Here is a 15,289-nt window from a genome sequence, read left to right as displayed (position 1 = left end):
TTTGGTTGTTTCTTGACAGATTCGGCTTGCTGAGAAGCAATATTGGAGATTGTTTTCATGTTCTTGGTTTCAAGAAACCACTTTCTTAAGTGTTTCAATTCTTGATTATCTCTTGCTATTCTAGGGTTCTTATTTCAGATCTGGAAATTCTTAAGTTTTAATTTTCTGCCTCTTTTCAGATCTGATTGTCTAAAGCTTTTCGTAGGAGTTCCTCATGACTTGGCAACTCGATCTTGGTCCGCGTGCATCCCATATCATTTGGTATCAGATTTTGGGCGTTTTGGGTGTTCTTGGCTGATTTCTAAACTGATCTCTATTTTTTAAACTACAAACAATAGTTTTACCCAGAAAAATTTTTCGAAAAAAATTCATTTGAGTAGGTAAACGTTGTCCGGTTGATCTGAAATTTTACATACACATTTGTGGCACTGTGATTGAATATAAAAAAATTAATCCCACAAAAAAGTCACTCGAAAAATTCAAAAAAATCAAAAAAGACGAAATCTGATAAAAATTTTAAAAAATATTCAGTGGGTTGAGTTTGGTGCCCAAACTTTCCAGATCAAAAATTAAATATTTAAGGACATTCTGGATTTAATTTTGTGATTTTTTGAGATCGGGAACACCTCAAACGAAGTTGTCAAGTTACTTCGCAGTTTTTCGGGTTTTCTAGTTTCAGCAATTTTTATTGATTCTTAGCTGTAGGTTTTCATTTGTTTGCTTTTATTCTCCCTTTATATTATCTAACACCTTATTGTTTCTTGTGCTAGTAGGATTTTTAAAGTGTGCACAATTCTTCCTCGGTGCGACACAAATCAATTAGTGTCTCGTCAGTTTTTGGCATCTTAGTGCAAATTAGGATTCCTTGGTAGTTCGGCTCATACACTCTCTAATTGGTTGATATAAACTCTACTAAAGAACTCACAAGATTGAATTCTACCTCATTGAGAATTTAATTTTCTTTTTTAGTGATTAACGGTGAGGTTTGCTAACTTTTATTTTTGAGTGTTGAGTGTTTATTTTTTGCAGGTTTTTGGAAAATGTCTAAAGGTGATAATAATGATGAAACATTTAAAAAATTCCAACAACAGTTGGACGAACAGGCTGCTGCACTTCGAGCTTTGACTGTTACCATCAATAAGGTGCGATTGAATCAAGAGTCTCAATATCGAGATCCAATTAAAGAAGATATGGATAACCAGCCTCCTGCTCATAGGCGCGGTCCTCCACGTGTCACCAGAACTGATTTTGATTTTCATGATCGTGGGCAACCTTCTTTGGCAAAACCGAAGTTCACAATTCCCCAATTTCGTGGTAAGAATGATCCAGAAGCTTATTGTGAATGGGAATCTAAGATTGAACTTATGTTTTGGTACTATAAATGTCTGGATGATGAAAAGGTAGCATTAGCAATGCTGGAATTTTCAGATTATGCATTAAGTTGGTGGACTCAACTTGGGGTAAATCGTCATCAGAATTATGAAGGTGAGATCTCGACATGGGATGAGTTGAAACAAATTATGCGTAAAAGGTTTATTCCACCTCACTACTATAGAGAAATTAAAACAAAGCTGAGAAGACTTGTTCAAGGTAGTAGGACGGTGGATGAATATTTTAAGGAGATGGAGATGCTCATTCAGAGAGCTAATGTAGAGGAGGATGAAGAAACAACTATGGTTCGATTTATTGATGGTTTGAACAGGCCGATAGCCAATACATTGAGGCTACAAACTTACATTGATTTGGACAAAGCGGTTCACAAAGCCATTGAGATCGAGCAACAATTAAAGGAACAAAGGTTTGGGTCCTTTTTTACTTCACAATATTACCGAGGTAACAATTCCAATTCTAATTTTAAGAGTTCAAAATCACCTTTTGTTACTAATAAGTCTTCTTTGAGTAACAAGCAATCAGATTGGAAAAAAGGGGCTCCTGTTAAAACGCAAACACCTTCTAAGCAGCCCAATTTAGGTGATTCAAATATGAAGAGAACTCGTGAGATTGAATGTTTTAAGTGCAAAGGGCGTGGTCATTATAGTAGGGAATGCCCTAACACGAGATTACTTCTTCTAAAAGATAATGGTGAGTACATTTTCGACTCTGATAAAACATATCCAGATATGCCAGAACTTGTGGATGACAGTGATAATGGCGAAGAGTTGGTCGAACCACCAAAAAAAGGGGACTTTGCTGATTTTCAATGCCTTGTAGTTCGCCGAACCCTTAACATTCAAATGAAAGATGATGATAACCAAAGGACCAATATTTTCCATTCTCGGTGTTTTATTAAAGGTAACTTATGTTCACTCATTATTGATAGTGGGAGTTGCTCGAATGTAGTGAGTAGCTATTTGGTGGATTCTTTAAAGTTGTCTTGTACCAAACACCCTAAGCCATATCGCCTTCAGTGGCTTAATGAATGTTCCGAAGTTAATGTTACGAAACAGTCATTGGTCACTTTTAAGCTCGGGAATTATGAGGATGAAGTATGGTGTGAAGTGGTCCCAATGCATGCGGCACACTTGCTCCTTGGATGGTCTTGGCAATTTGATCGCGATGTTACACACCAAGGAAAACTTAATCGATACTCCCTTGTGTTTAAAGGTAGGAAATTCACTTTTGCTCCTTTAAATCCCACTGATGTATATAAAGATCAATTGAAGATGATGAAATTTTGTGAGGGGGTAAGGGAGAAAGGACAAGTACAAAAGACAGAGAGAAAAGAGGCTAGTAGTGGAAAAAGTCCAAATTTAAAAAGCCCAAAGGTGAGTGAATCCACAAGTGGTAAAATGAGCGGAAAAATTTTTTTGGCCACAAAAAAAGATGTGAGGAGATCCCTACTCAATAAACAGCCTTGTATCCTTGCGAGGTTTAGGCAAAATTATTTATCTTTATCTAACGTTAACGAAAATTTGCCTAGTATGTTTCAGTCTCTTTTGCAGGATTATGAGGATGTTTTTAGTGAGGCCCCTAAAGGTTTACCACCTTTACGAGGGATAGAACATCAAATTGACTTAGTACCCGGAGCTTCAATCCCAAGTCGACCAGCCTATAGATGCAATTCCGAGGAGACAAAGGAATTGCAAAGGCAAGTTGAGGAGTTACTAGAAAAAGGGTACATTCGTGAGAGCCTAAGTCCTTGTGCCGTTCCTGTCTTATTGGTACCAAAGAAAGATGGTACGTATCGAATGTGTGTTGATTGCCATCCAATCAACAAAATAACGGTAAAGTATCGACACCCAATTCCTAGACTTGATGATATGCTTGATGAATTACATGGTTCAGTCATATTTACTAAAATTGATTTAAAAAGCGGTTATCATTAAATTCGAATGCGGGAAGGGGATGAATGGAAAACAGCCTTTAAAACAAAATTTGGATTGTATGAATGGTTAGTTATGCCTTTCGGCCTTACTAATGCACCTAGTACATTTATGAGATTAATGAATCATGTTTTAAGGCTTTCACTTGGGTAAATTTGTAGTAGTTTACTTTGATGATATTTTAATTTACTCCAAGTCATTAGATGATCATGTTTTCCATGTTAGAACTGTTTTGGATCTTCTGTGAGCTGAAAAATTATTTGCCAACCTTGATAAATGCATATTCTGTTGTGATAAACTAATATTCTTAGGTTTCATAGTTAGTGCTCAAGGTATTCATGTCGATGAGGACAAGGTCAAGGCAATCAAGGAGTGGCTGACTCCTAAATCGGTAACTGAGGTGAGATCTTTCCATGGTTTAGCTAGTTTTTATAGACGATTTGTGAAAGATTTCTCTACTATTGCTGCCCCATTGACAGAAGTTATAAAGAAATCAGTGGGTTTCAAATGGGGTGAAACCCAAGAAAAGGCTTTTCAGACCTTAAAAGATAAGTTATGTTCTGCTCCTCTTCTCAAATTACCTGATTTTTCTAATACTTTTGATCTTGAATGTGATGCTTCAGGAATTGGAATTGGCGCCGTTTTAATGCAAGATAAGCAACCTATTGCTTATTTTAGTGAGAAATTGAATGGTGTACAGTTAAACTACTCGACTTATGACAAAGAACTATTGGCATTGGTTCGTGCACTTCAAGTATGGCAACATTATTTGCTGCCTAATGAGTTTGTCATACATACAGATCATGAATCCCTTAAATGATTAAATGGACAAGGTAAGTTGAGCAAACGACATGCCCGATGGGTAGAATTCATTGAAACATTCCCTTATGTGATTAAATATAAAACAGGTAAAGATAATGTAGTTGTAGATGCTTTGTCTAGACGATATACTTTAATAACTACATTGAATGCTAAAGTCTTAGGGTTTGAACATATTAAAGAATTATATGATGATACTGATTTCAGCCATATCTATAAGAATTGTGGACATACTACTTTTGAAAATTTTTATCTTGTAGATGGTTTTCTTTTTCGTATGACCAGGTTATGCATACCAAAGTGTTCCATGAGAAACTTATTGATTCATGAGGCCCATAGTGGGGGTTTAATGGGACATTTTGGAGTCGCCAAAACACTAGATATCTTGCAAGAACACTTTCATTGGCCACATATAAAGAAGAATGTGGAAAAGGTATGTTCCAAGTGCATTACATGTAAACAAGCAAAATCTAAGGTAATGCCTCATGGCCTTTACACTCCTTTACCGATTCCTACTTCACCTTAGGTAGATTTATCCATGGATTTTATTCTAGGTTTGCCTCGAACTAAGAAAGGAAGAGATAATATATTTGTTGTTGTTGACAGGTTTTCAAAGATGGCACATTTTATTTCTTGTCACAAAACAGATGATGCTACACATGTGGCAGACTTATTCTTTAAAGAGGTGGTAAGACTTCATGGCATCCCTAAAACAATTGTTTCTGATAGAGATGTCAAATTCCTTAGCCACTTTTGGAAGGTATTGTGGGGTAAGCTTGGTACTAAATTACTTTATTCTACTACATGTCACCCCCAAACTGATGGCCAAACTGAAGTAGTTAATCGGATCTTAGGGACTTTATTACGATCTGTTGTGGGAAAGAACATTAGAAATTGGGAAGAATGCCTACCATTTGTTGAATTTGCATATAATAGATCTATTCATTCTACAACTGGTTATTCTCCATTTGAACTTGTTTATGGTTTTAACTCACTAACAGTACTTGATCTTGCGCCACTACCTCTTGAACATATTATTAATTTAGATGGCTAACAGAAAGCTGAGTTGGTGAAATCCTTACATGAGAAGGCTAGGCAACGAATAGCCAAAACAAATGATGTCAACACCAACAAAGCAAACAAGGGGCGCAAACGGGTTGTACTAGAACCTGGAGATTGTGTTTGGGTCCATTTAAGGAAAGAACGATTTCCTACAAAAAGAAAGACCAAGTTGGACCCAAGGGGCGATGGGTCTTTCCAAGTACTCGAGCGAATCAACGACAATGCCTATAAAATTGATCTACCTGGTGAGTACAATGTAAGTTCTACTTTTAATGTGGCTGACTTGCCCCCATTTGATTGTTTAGATTCGAGGACGAATCTTTTTGAGGAAGGGGGGAATGATACGAGTCACAAAGGCCCAATCTAAGTTCAAGAATGTGATGGGCTCAAATTACCACAAGGCCCAATAACGAGATGAAAGGCCCGACAAATGCGTTCCAAACTAAATGGGACCATTCAGGAGTTTGTTACCACGGCCTTAGATGCGTACACGAAGGAACGAGAAAATCAAGATTCACTTTCTTGTTTTCAAGAAAATCAAGAAACTGAATCTTGGCCCAATTTTGCTGTTTGGAGCGATTTCAAGAATCAAGAAAATCAAGATTTCAAATCTTGGAAATCTTGGTCCAAGAAACCGAATCTTGCAGCTAAAACGCATTGGATCTCCGTTACGAGCATCAACAACCCAATTTCGGTAGGAGATGGATCACAAGCCCAAATTCTTGAAGGCAAGACCCAATAAGAAGATTCCAAGCCCAATTAAGAATTCCATACATACTTAGTTGAAAATCAGGCCAAAATGTCAAAGGGCCCAATTTGTAAACATTTTAATTGTTAATTTAATTTTTTAGGCTCTAGGAATATTACATGTTAAATTCGGCCCAAAATAGTCCATTTAAGTGTCTGGCCGAAATTCCTTTATTATTTTATTAATTAGGGTTAATTTTTTAAGTTTCCTAATGAGATTAGGATTAGTATGAGGCTTATTTAAATGATGGCCGGCCACCCCTTGTATTCACTTCTCAATTAGATAAAAAATTTCAGATTTGTTTAAGTGCAGAATTCTCTTTCAGTTTTTGTTCAAAAATTGTCTCTTGAGTTTTCTTTAGAAGTTGTTTTAACAGTCTTTTGATTGTGGGAGCCATCTTCAACCTTCTTCTTGCCATAGATATTCTTTGGAGGGGAGATTAGAGTCGTTTGAAGGGAGTTGTGAAATCTTTTGGGATTTCAAGGCTTCTTAGGACTTTTAATTTAATTTCTTACTGTTCAATTTCTCTTCTTTATATCTACTTGTGCCAAATCTTTATCTAATTTATTTGATGTTCTTTTTGTGTTTCCAGCCCTCTTCCATTTTAAAGAATTGAATAATACTCCTCTTGTGGCAGCAAAGAATCGGTCAAAATCCCTAATTTTTAGGGTTCTTGCCGATTCATCTTTAATCTTCTTGGGTGCATTCGATTGCTGTAATTTAGGGAAAACTTTCTTGTTGTTCAATTGGGCAGATCACAATCTTCTTTGGGGTTTCAAAGAGCCGTCTTATTCCATCAAGTTCTCTCTTTTCTTCTTATCGCAACAGCCCTTAGAATTCTATTAAAATCTGATCGTTTAATTTGCTTTTTGTTTTGGTTGTTTGTTGACAGATTCGGCTTGCTGAAAAGCAATATTGGAGATTGTTTTCATGTTCTTGGTTTCAAGAAACCCCTTTCATAAGTGTTTCAATTCTTTATTATCTCTTGTTGTTCTAGGGTTCTTATTTCAGATCTGGAAATTTTTAAGTTTTAATTTTCTGCCTCTTTTCAGATCTGATTGTTTAAAGCTTTTCGTAGGAGTTCCTCGTGACTTGGCAACTCGATCTTGGTCCGCGCGCATCCCATATCAAAGTCTCTCCTGAGATTGATTACTTGTTGCTGCCTTATTTTGTCTGACCCCATGAACTTCTCCTTCAACTTCTCCCATGCTTGTTTAGGTGAATCATAGGCCATTATCCTAGTGAAGATTACATCTGATACTCCATTCTGCAAGCAGGATATTGCCTTATGCTTCTTGGAGCATTCTTCACTATGTTGCCTCATCTGAGCAACAGTGGGATTGGCCCTCAATGGAGGTGGTTCTATGTCATTTTCAATCACATTCCACAGATCGTGTGCCTGAAGGTAAGTTTTCATCTTGACTACCCAAATGTGGTAGTTCTCTCCAGTAAACACAGGTGGTCGAGGTGGTGTGAAACTCATCTTGTTGAACCAAGTTAAAAGGCTTCGATTTCTCTTTTTTAAGCTTTGTTTTGACTGAAAAACATGACCAACAACAGAGGCCCTCAAAGATGATAGGCTCTGATTACCATTTGTTGGAACATTGGCATTAAAACAAAAGAAAAAACAAAAAAACAAAAGTAATGAAATCGAAGCAAAAAGGAAAGAAAAATAGCAGCCAAAAATTGTAACTGAAGAACTACTATTTTTCATTCAAAAATTGAAAATATACATAAGTTACAAGCTTAACTGCTCCCAGCCAACTGCTCCCACTAATACATGACTAATTAATAACTTGAATTACACAGAAAAGGAGCTGACATAATAGCCATTACATCAAAGATCAATCCTACCAACTTACTTGCATAAGTCACAAGTAAACTAAGAAAAATTACATTGAAACAAAATGGACCAAGCTATTGTTGCATTCGGTTCAGCTTTAATGCTGCACTTCAAGCTGCTTTGTTGTTGCTGATCTTGTTGTGAGCTAGCTGCTAATTCCATGTTGCATTGCAGGCCAAAGTTTAACATTAATTTTTTAAAACCTATAAAGATATATACTATTAAAAATAAAAATTACAATTTTACTATTATAAAAACATATAACTTAATTTCAATCCCAAATTCTTTTTCTTTTTAACTTTTTTGTGGCTCTAAGTTATATGTTCCTTGGATTTAGATACAAACATCAGCATTTACAAGAGAACTTGGAATATTCCAGTGTCAATACATTATCTATATATACAAAATATTGGATAGCACGTGTTAATGGGTATGATTTTCTTTTTATGTATTTAAAAGATTTTTGAAGGTGACATCTTATATGACATGAATATCGGACATAAATATTTCAAACAAAAACACAGTGGATATATACAGGCCGGCCTGTGACATTGCCAGATAGTAAGTTCTGAATCCAGACAAGACATAATAGATGAAAACTAAAAACCTTGTAATCAATTACCTGTTGTTTGTAGCCATGGCCGGCACATGTTCCATTAATAAACAAATTGAGAAAACACATTAAGGAAGAGAGGAACTTTTCCAATCCATTTAGAAACAATTTCTTCAGTTTTTCCCTCAATCTTGATCAATCTGACAGCTACCCTTAATGCACACTCTTAGACAAGTTATAGATAAAATTAGAAAGCAAAAATTTGTTTAATTAACAAGTACTAGAGATAGAAGCTCTTCAGGAGGAGCCTCTGTATCACCATTTCAGCCATCACCATCCAATGGTACGCACTACCAGTTCGATTTCGTCCAGGAATATTTTCTGTTCTGGTTGCAAGCTGAGTATATTGCCAGCTAAAGGCTATTTCACCTGCAAAACCTGCCCTTCCTACCTTCACCAAGTGTGCTACAATATGCCAAGGAAAACTCGACATCCGAGCCACCCCGATCACCTTTTAACCCTCAATGTTGTGCCTTTGTCGAGCAACAGAACATTCGAGTGCAACGCTTGCGGACATGGTGTCAATGGGTTCTACTACAACTGTGCAGATTGTTGCATTTGCTACCATATCTTATGCTCAGCATTGCCACTTTCAGTATCCATCACTTCCCACCTTCATACATTGAAACTAGAATTTTCATCTCCTAGTGATTTGCAATGTGACATATGCAAAAAATTGGCTTGCTATAATGGGTGGCTTTATAGATGTCAAATTTGTGAGTTTGATGCACATCTAGCTTGTGCCATTTCCAATCACATAACACAATCTTTTCGGCATCCAACCGCACCATTACCGAACTCTTCGATGAGAAAGACAAAGCATTCTTCGGCATTGCTAATGGAAACGAAACAAAGAGAAGATTATGTCAACGAAGGCACTGAACTGATGCAATTGGTATCTCTGGGTGTCACTAGGAACATGAGTGACAACACAGTACAAGAAAATGGTATTAAAACAGTAGTTGGATGGGATGAGAGATTGCATAGTCCTAAAAGAAAACTTACAACAGGAAATGGGCAGGATGAACACTTTGGATCATCAAGTTCCAAACCAGATATGGCTAGCATTTCTCTGAGTCTGCTTTCGTCGGACTTGAGCACCGCGCAGAGTTACCAGTTCAGCGACGGATGTTTTTCGATTGACTTGGCAGGATCTTATTCAGGTTTAGATCATACAAATCAGGGAAGAAGCGAGTCTAAACATTCCGATGCTACAGCTCTCCAAAAAGTTAAAGAAACAAGAGATGAGAGGAATAACATTATGCTTCATAGAATTACAAGCAACTTAGAACCAACAAAACAAGGAACTATTTATGTTAAGAAGGAAAGTTTTGATAGCAGGATGAGTGAGGCTTTCTTAAACCGAAACTCCACTCATTCGGAGGAGCAAAGGAATCGAAAGAAAATGTCAAATGAATCAAGGAACGTGTCTGAAAATGTAAGTTCAAGTAGTTGCTTTTTGTTTTTTTTAAAAGGGTGAAGTGAAGATTAATGCATGATATGATGATGTTAATTTGCAGGGAAGATCAGAGATTTCATCCTGGTGGAACCCCTTCCAATGTTGCTTACCTCAAAAATATGAGAGAAGTACTATAGCTTTCAGTGGTGGAAGAAGTTGAAAGGAAGAAATGGCAAAATTGATTCAAAGTTTTTGGCTTTCATAATAATATCATTTCCCTTCAATTTGATTCAGAGTTCCATTATGGTTTGTTTTATACTTGGCAAGCATAATAATGATGAACAAATGTAAGATTTACCTAACTTAGATCTTATACTTTTAAGACCTTTCTATTGCTAGGTTCAATAGCCTTTGCAATGTTAAAAGATGTTATAATTAACTGTAAACAAAAACTTAATCCATTTTCTAAAATCTATATATAATATAAATTATTTTTTTAACATTAATCTTTATTATCATATATGCTTTTTCTACAGAATAATTAGAACTATCTATAGTCTATCTCAACTCTTAAATAGAAGGATAATGCATTACAATGTACTTGAACTCACGTCCTCTTACCAATCGAGTTATATAATATAATTATTAACTATAAAATATTTTAAATATGGTTATGAGATAATAAAATATAAATATAAATCTAAACTAAAGTATAATACAAAGTGAAACTCACAACTCAAGCATTTAATCATCAAAGTGGCTAATTTAATGGAACAAGTGGTTAAAAGTCTATATCTCAACCTTAAAATTACCTTCCAACAATAATAGCAATAGTTCCTCTCAATTTATAATGTAGCTAAAATAAACTAAACCACCGGTCATTCTTTGATATTCAATTTAATCATTGTAAAAATGAAATGTCCGTAGTGACAATATATCACAAAAAAAAAAAGAGAAATAAAAATAAAGAACACACAGATTTTATGTGGAAACCTTTTCGAGAAAAAAATCATGGGCAGAGGAGAAGAAACGAATTCGAATAATTACAAGAGGAGTAGACTATGTTTATTTATAGGCTTCTAAAACCATATTCTAATAGGAGTGTAGTAAAATTGAAACATCTTATTCTAATCAATATCAAATAGATGGAGTTTAATAAGGTTTTTCTAAAAATAAAATAAAAGAAGTATAATTTTATAGGAATTTTACTTTTATTTTATTTTACCACTGTATTTAATTTAAATAAGGATTCAGGTCACTTAATTCTAACAATAATAAATTTTATGTTATACAATTATGAAATCTTAACAAGCATTTATATAATATATTAGTTTGATCACAAGATACTAAATTAATTTAATAATTTGTATAAAAACAGTCTTGAACGTTACTATGAAAATTTAAATTTAAATTTAAATTCAAATAGCAAAAAAATTAAAATATAGCAGAAAATAAATATATAATTTTATTCTATTTGTATTTTGTATTTAGACATATCAATATTGCAATATTGTATAATCATATTTTATTAATTAATCTGATATAATATTTTTGGAAATATATAATTGATAACTTAAATGAAAGTTATTATAAATATTTTTACTTAATAATTTTATTTAACAAAACTTTCAGTTAAAATTTAAATATGAATTAATATAGTAATAAAAAATTCAATTTAAAAGCATTTACTTGATAATTTTACGAGTTAAATAAGAAAAATTTATATTAAGATGTTTCTAAAATTTATAGTTTTTATATACTAATAAAATAATGTTACATCTTCACTTTTTAAATAAATACTTTTTAAATAAATATAAATTTTATATACACCCATACATATCTAATTTACTTTAATTTTAATTAAATAATTTAAAGGAATTAAAATTTTGAAAAACCATGAAATGCAAAAAAAAAAAAGAAGAAAAAAGAAAGCAAATTGAGATTTGAAAAAGCTAAAATCAATAATTAAAAATTGAAAAAAGAAACTGATAAAAAAGCATAAGAAAAAAAATTAAAAATGAAAAAAAAACTAAAATAAAAGATTATAAGCAGAAAATTGAAAAACCGGAATTATAATTGTCGTGTTACCAAACTTTTGTATTTGATTAAAAAATTCACTTAAAATACAATTAAATATTAATAAACAAAAAATTATTTGCCTTACAAAAGAAATTACTATTAGAATTTCGAAAGAAAAACTATAATGATTTATATTATATAAAAAAACATGTTTCTTTATGTTTTTTTCCTCAAAAAATTTAATTATATTTAAATAATTTAATTTAATTAAAAATTATATAAAATATGGACAAACGTATAATAATATATTAGTGTTTTTAAAAATCGATGATCGGTACTATTTTATTTGCCTAAAAACTAATGTTTTTAGAACCATTTTAATATAAATTAAATATTATTTTTGAAATGAATATTATATTATAATACTTAAAAGAATAATTACACTTTCGTATTATAAAAATTATGGCATGTAATCAATAATTTATTCTTATGCCGTGAATCATGTACTATAATATCATCTTTACAATGATTTATCACTATCTATTAATAATTCCTTATTATGTTGCTCATTAAATACTATTATTTTAAAAGCATGAATTTTAGAATAAATTATCTAAATTATCATTCAATTGTTTAAGATATTTAAATTCGACTATTAGAAATATTAGTTTTGGCATTAACATCAAGAATATAAAAATTTTGTTACCTAATCCTCAAAGATGAATGACATTAAATGGCACGTGGTATTACATCTTCTAGCATATATCATTACTCACATGCTACTATAAGTTCACTTTATGTTTCTCAAAAATTATTGTATTAATATTTGATCTCCACTATCAATATGACTTTTACAATAATTTAACTAAATAATTGTCGATTGAATTTTAGTTCAATTGACATTGTCACTATTGCTAGTATACGAGGACATGAGTTTGAGTGCACTCTATCAAAAGTGAAGATTATTATTAAAAAAGAAAAAAAACTATCAACAAATTTTATATTCACTATAATAAATTAATTCTTTACTTTTTATTATTTATATTAAAATATGTTAAGATAACACTTAAATAAGTATTTCAAATTTTATATAATTAACGTTAGCATTATTATTTTTTACAAAATTAAGATTATATGTTAACTTTTTTTGTATATTGTAATTACTTTCTTTAAATTTAAAGTTGGGATAAATAATTTTAGTTATCAAAACTATTAAAATTACTTAAATTATTTGATACTATTTCATCTAAATAAATTTAACTACTTATCAATTATTTTAAACTACATGAGTAACCAACAAATGCTAATTGAAATATGAAAAATCAATTATGTTAAATTAAAATATTAATATTTTTGCAAATTTTGGTGATCAAATTGTAAATATTCTCAAGTTAGGTAACTAGACTACAAATTTTCAAAAAAATTAAATGACTAAAAATGTAATTTATTTTAAAAACCATTTAAAAAAAATTCTTAATGATAATTGGAAATTGCCACGCTGTATGTTAAATATTATAGCAATGACATGTAACATCCGATAAATATTGTTATATATTCATATCATCCATGCAAATTAGATATTTTTAGATACTTTTTCAGACTTATTATTGATATTAAGTGGCAGTAAGAAATTTGTATCCATTTTTTATGATATTATGCATGGATGAGATATATCATGGCGAATTCTTCAAAAAGAATTGTGTCTTCGTTAATGGAATCAGTGAAATTTCGAGTAAGTATTTACGATCATATGTATAATTTAAAGCATAATATCTATAAAAAAAATAAACATATAATTTTTAATTTTTTTTCTATCTACATCTACACGTGAATGATTTAATATATAAGCATTATCATATTTTACAATAAAAATTTATTAAATAATTTGATTTAATATTTTATAAACATACTGTACAAGCCCAATAATGCCCGGGCCCAAGCAAACAAATATGCCCGGGCCCAAACCAATAAACAGACCCAAAACCCAGCTAAACCCAGAATGGCCCAAGATACTAAACCAAACTTGCTAGCCCAAAACACTAGCAGGAACCCTAGGCGCATCAGCTCCCACATGCACGCCGCAACAGCGCCCACACGCCGCACTCGTCGCTCTGCACTCGTCGCGCGCTTCCACGGTCACCAAACCTGCGAAAAAGGGGAAACACAAGCGCAACAAATAACAGAAAGGAGTGGGGTCTTTTGATTTTTTTCAGATTTTGGGGTGTTAATCGGCTATATAAAGCCGATTAAAATCTGTATTTTAGGGGGAGGAAAGACCGAAAGAAATTCAAAGGCAAATAGATTTTTCTTTTTGAAAGACAAAGGTTTTCTTTCTCTCTGGTTTTTACCTCATTGAGATTATCATTCTTTTATTTTGTTTCATTTATACATATATCTTATTTTTTCTATAGAGTTTCTTTTTATTTTTATTTATTTTTGTTTAAAATATAAAGAAAAGGGACGAACTTACCTCTCTCTCGCCGGAATCGCTGAACTGAGGCCGTCTCTGTCGCGAACGGAGGCTGATTGGCCAAGAACGGCGGCGGCTGAGACAAGGCATGGAACCCTAGCAGATAAACAAAGGATTTTAGTTTTTTTTATTTCTTCTGCTGCAAATGACATTTTCGGCAAAAAAAGGGGGTTTAAATGAGGACACCAAAACGGTGTCGTTTTGCCGAAGCCAGACCCGCGCGTCGACCCGACCCGCAAGCAAGGGTCCGCGCGTCTGGCTTGAAGGGGAAAATTGCGCAATTGATCCTTCCTTTTTTGCAACGCCTTCCAATTAAATCCTTTTTCTTATTTCAGAAATTAGGCCGCATATTTTACTTCTGTTTCGATTGGGTCACCTGTTGCGCTGCGTTTTGGAAGGACGGGATAATTTCCCTTTTGGTCCTCCGATGTCACGCGCGCATTCAATTGGGTCCTTTCTTTTTTAAATTTATTCTAAATCCGCCCATTTCTTTCGTTTTTAATTCAATTCAATCCATTTTAGTTTCTTATCATAATTATGCTATACCCTTATTTTATTTTATTTATTGTTATTATTGTTAACATTATTATTATTATTATTCACACACTTTTAAACTTTTTTTTCAAATACTCATATTTTATACAAACTTACACTTTTTTTTACTTTGTAAATATATACGTATATATATAATTTTATATTTTTATTTTATTGATTCACGACACATATTTTATATATTTTATTATTATATTATCTTAGTTTTTTATATATAGTTTATATATACATATATATATACATTTACATTTTATAATACATATGCATTCTTCCATTTTATAATTCATTCACATTTTCATATACATATATATATTTTCGTAGTTTATTTATATATTATATATATTTTTTGTTTTTCCTTGTAAATATATACACATATATATATTTTTTTCATATATATACATACATATTTTCTTAGAAATTATAATAAGTTTTTTTGTTTTG

General features: G+C 32.4%; 1 long non-coding RNA gene across 1 annotated transcript; it reads right to left on the bottom strand.

Moving 5' to 3' along the window:
* Positions 1-13,684: 13,684 nt before the first annotated feature.
* On the bottom strand, positions 13,685-14,436 carry LOC121216059 (uncharacterized). Its single transcript, XR_005912096.1, has 2 exons — positions 14,297-14,436; positions 13,685-13,971 (listed from the first exon to the last, which is right to left on the bottom strand). It is a non-coding gene; the product is annotated as an uncharacterized lncRNA (long non-coding RNA).
* Between the last annotated feature and the right edge of the window lie 853 nt (positions 14,437-15,289).

The sequence above is a fragment of the Gossypium hirsutum genome, chromosome D04 (genome assembly GCF_007990345.1).
Source record: "Gossypium hirsutum isolate 1008001.06 chromosome D04, Gossypium_hirsutum_v2.1, whole genome shotgun sequence".
Classification (NCBI taxonomy): domain Eukaryota; kingdom Viridiplantae; phylum Streptophyta; class Magnoliopsida; order Malvales; family Malvaceae; genus Gossypium; species Gossypium hirsutum.
The sequence above is the reverse complement of the archived record's forward strand: the minus strand, read 5'-3'. Positions and strand labels throughout refer to the sequence as shown.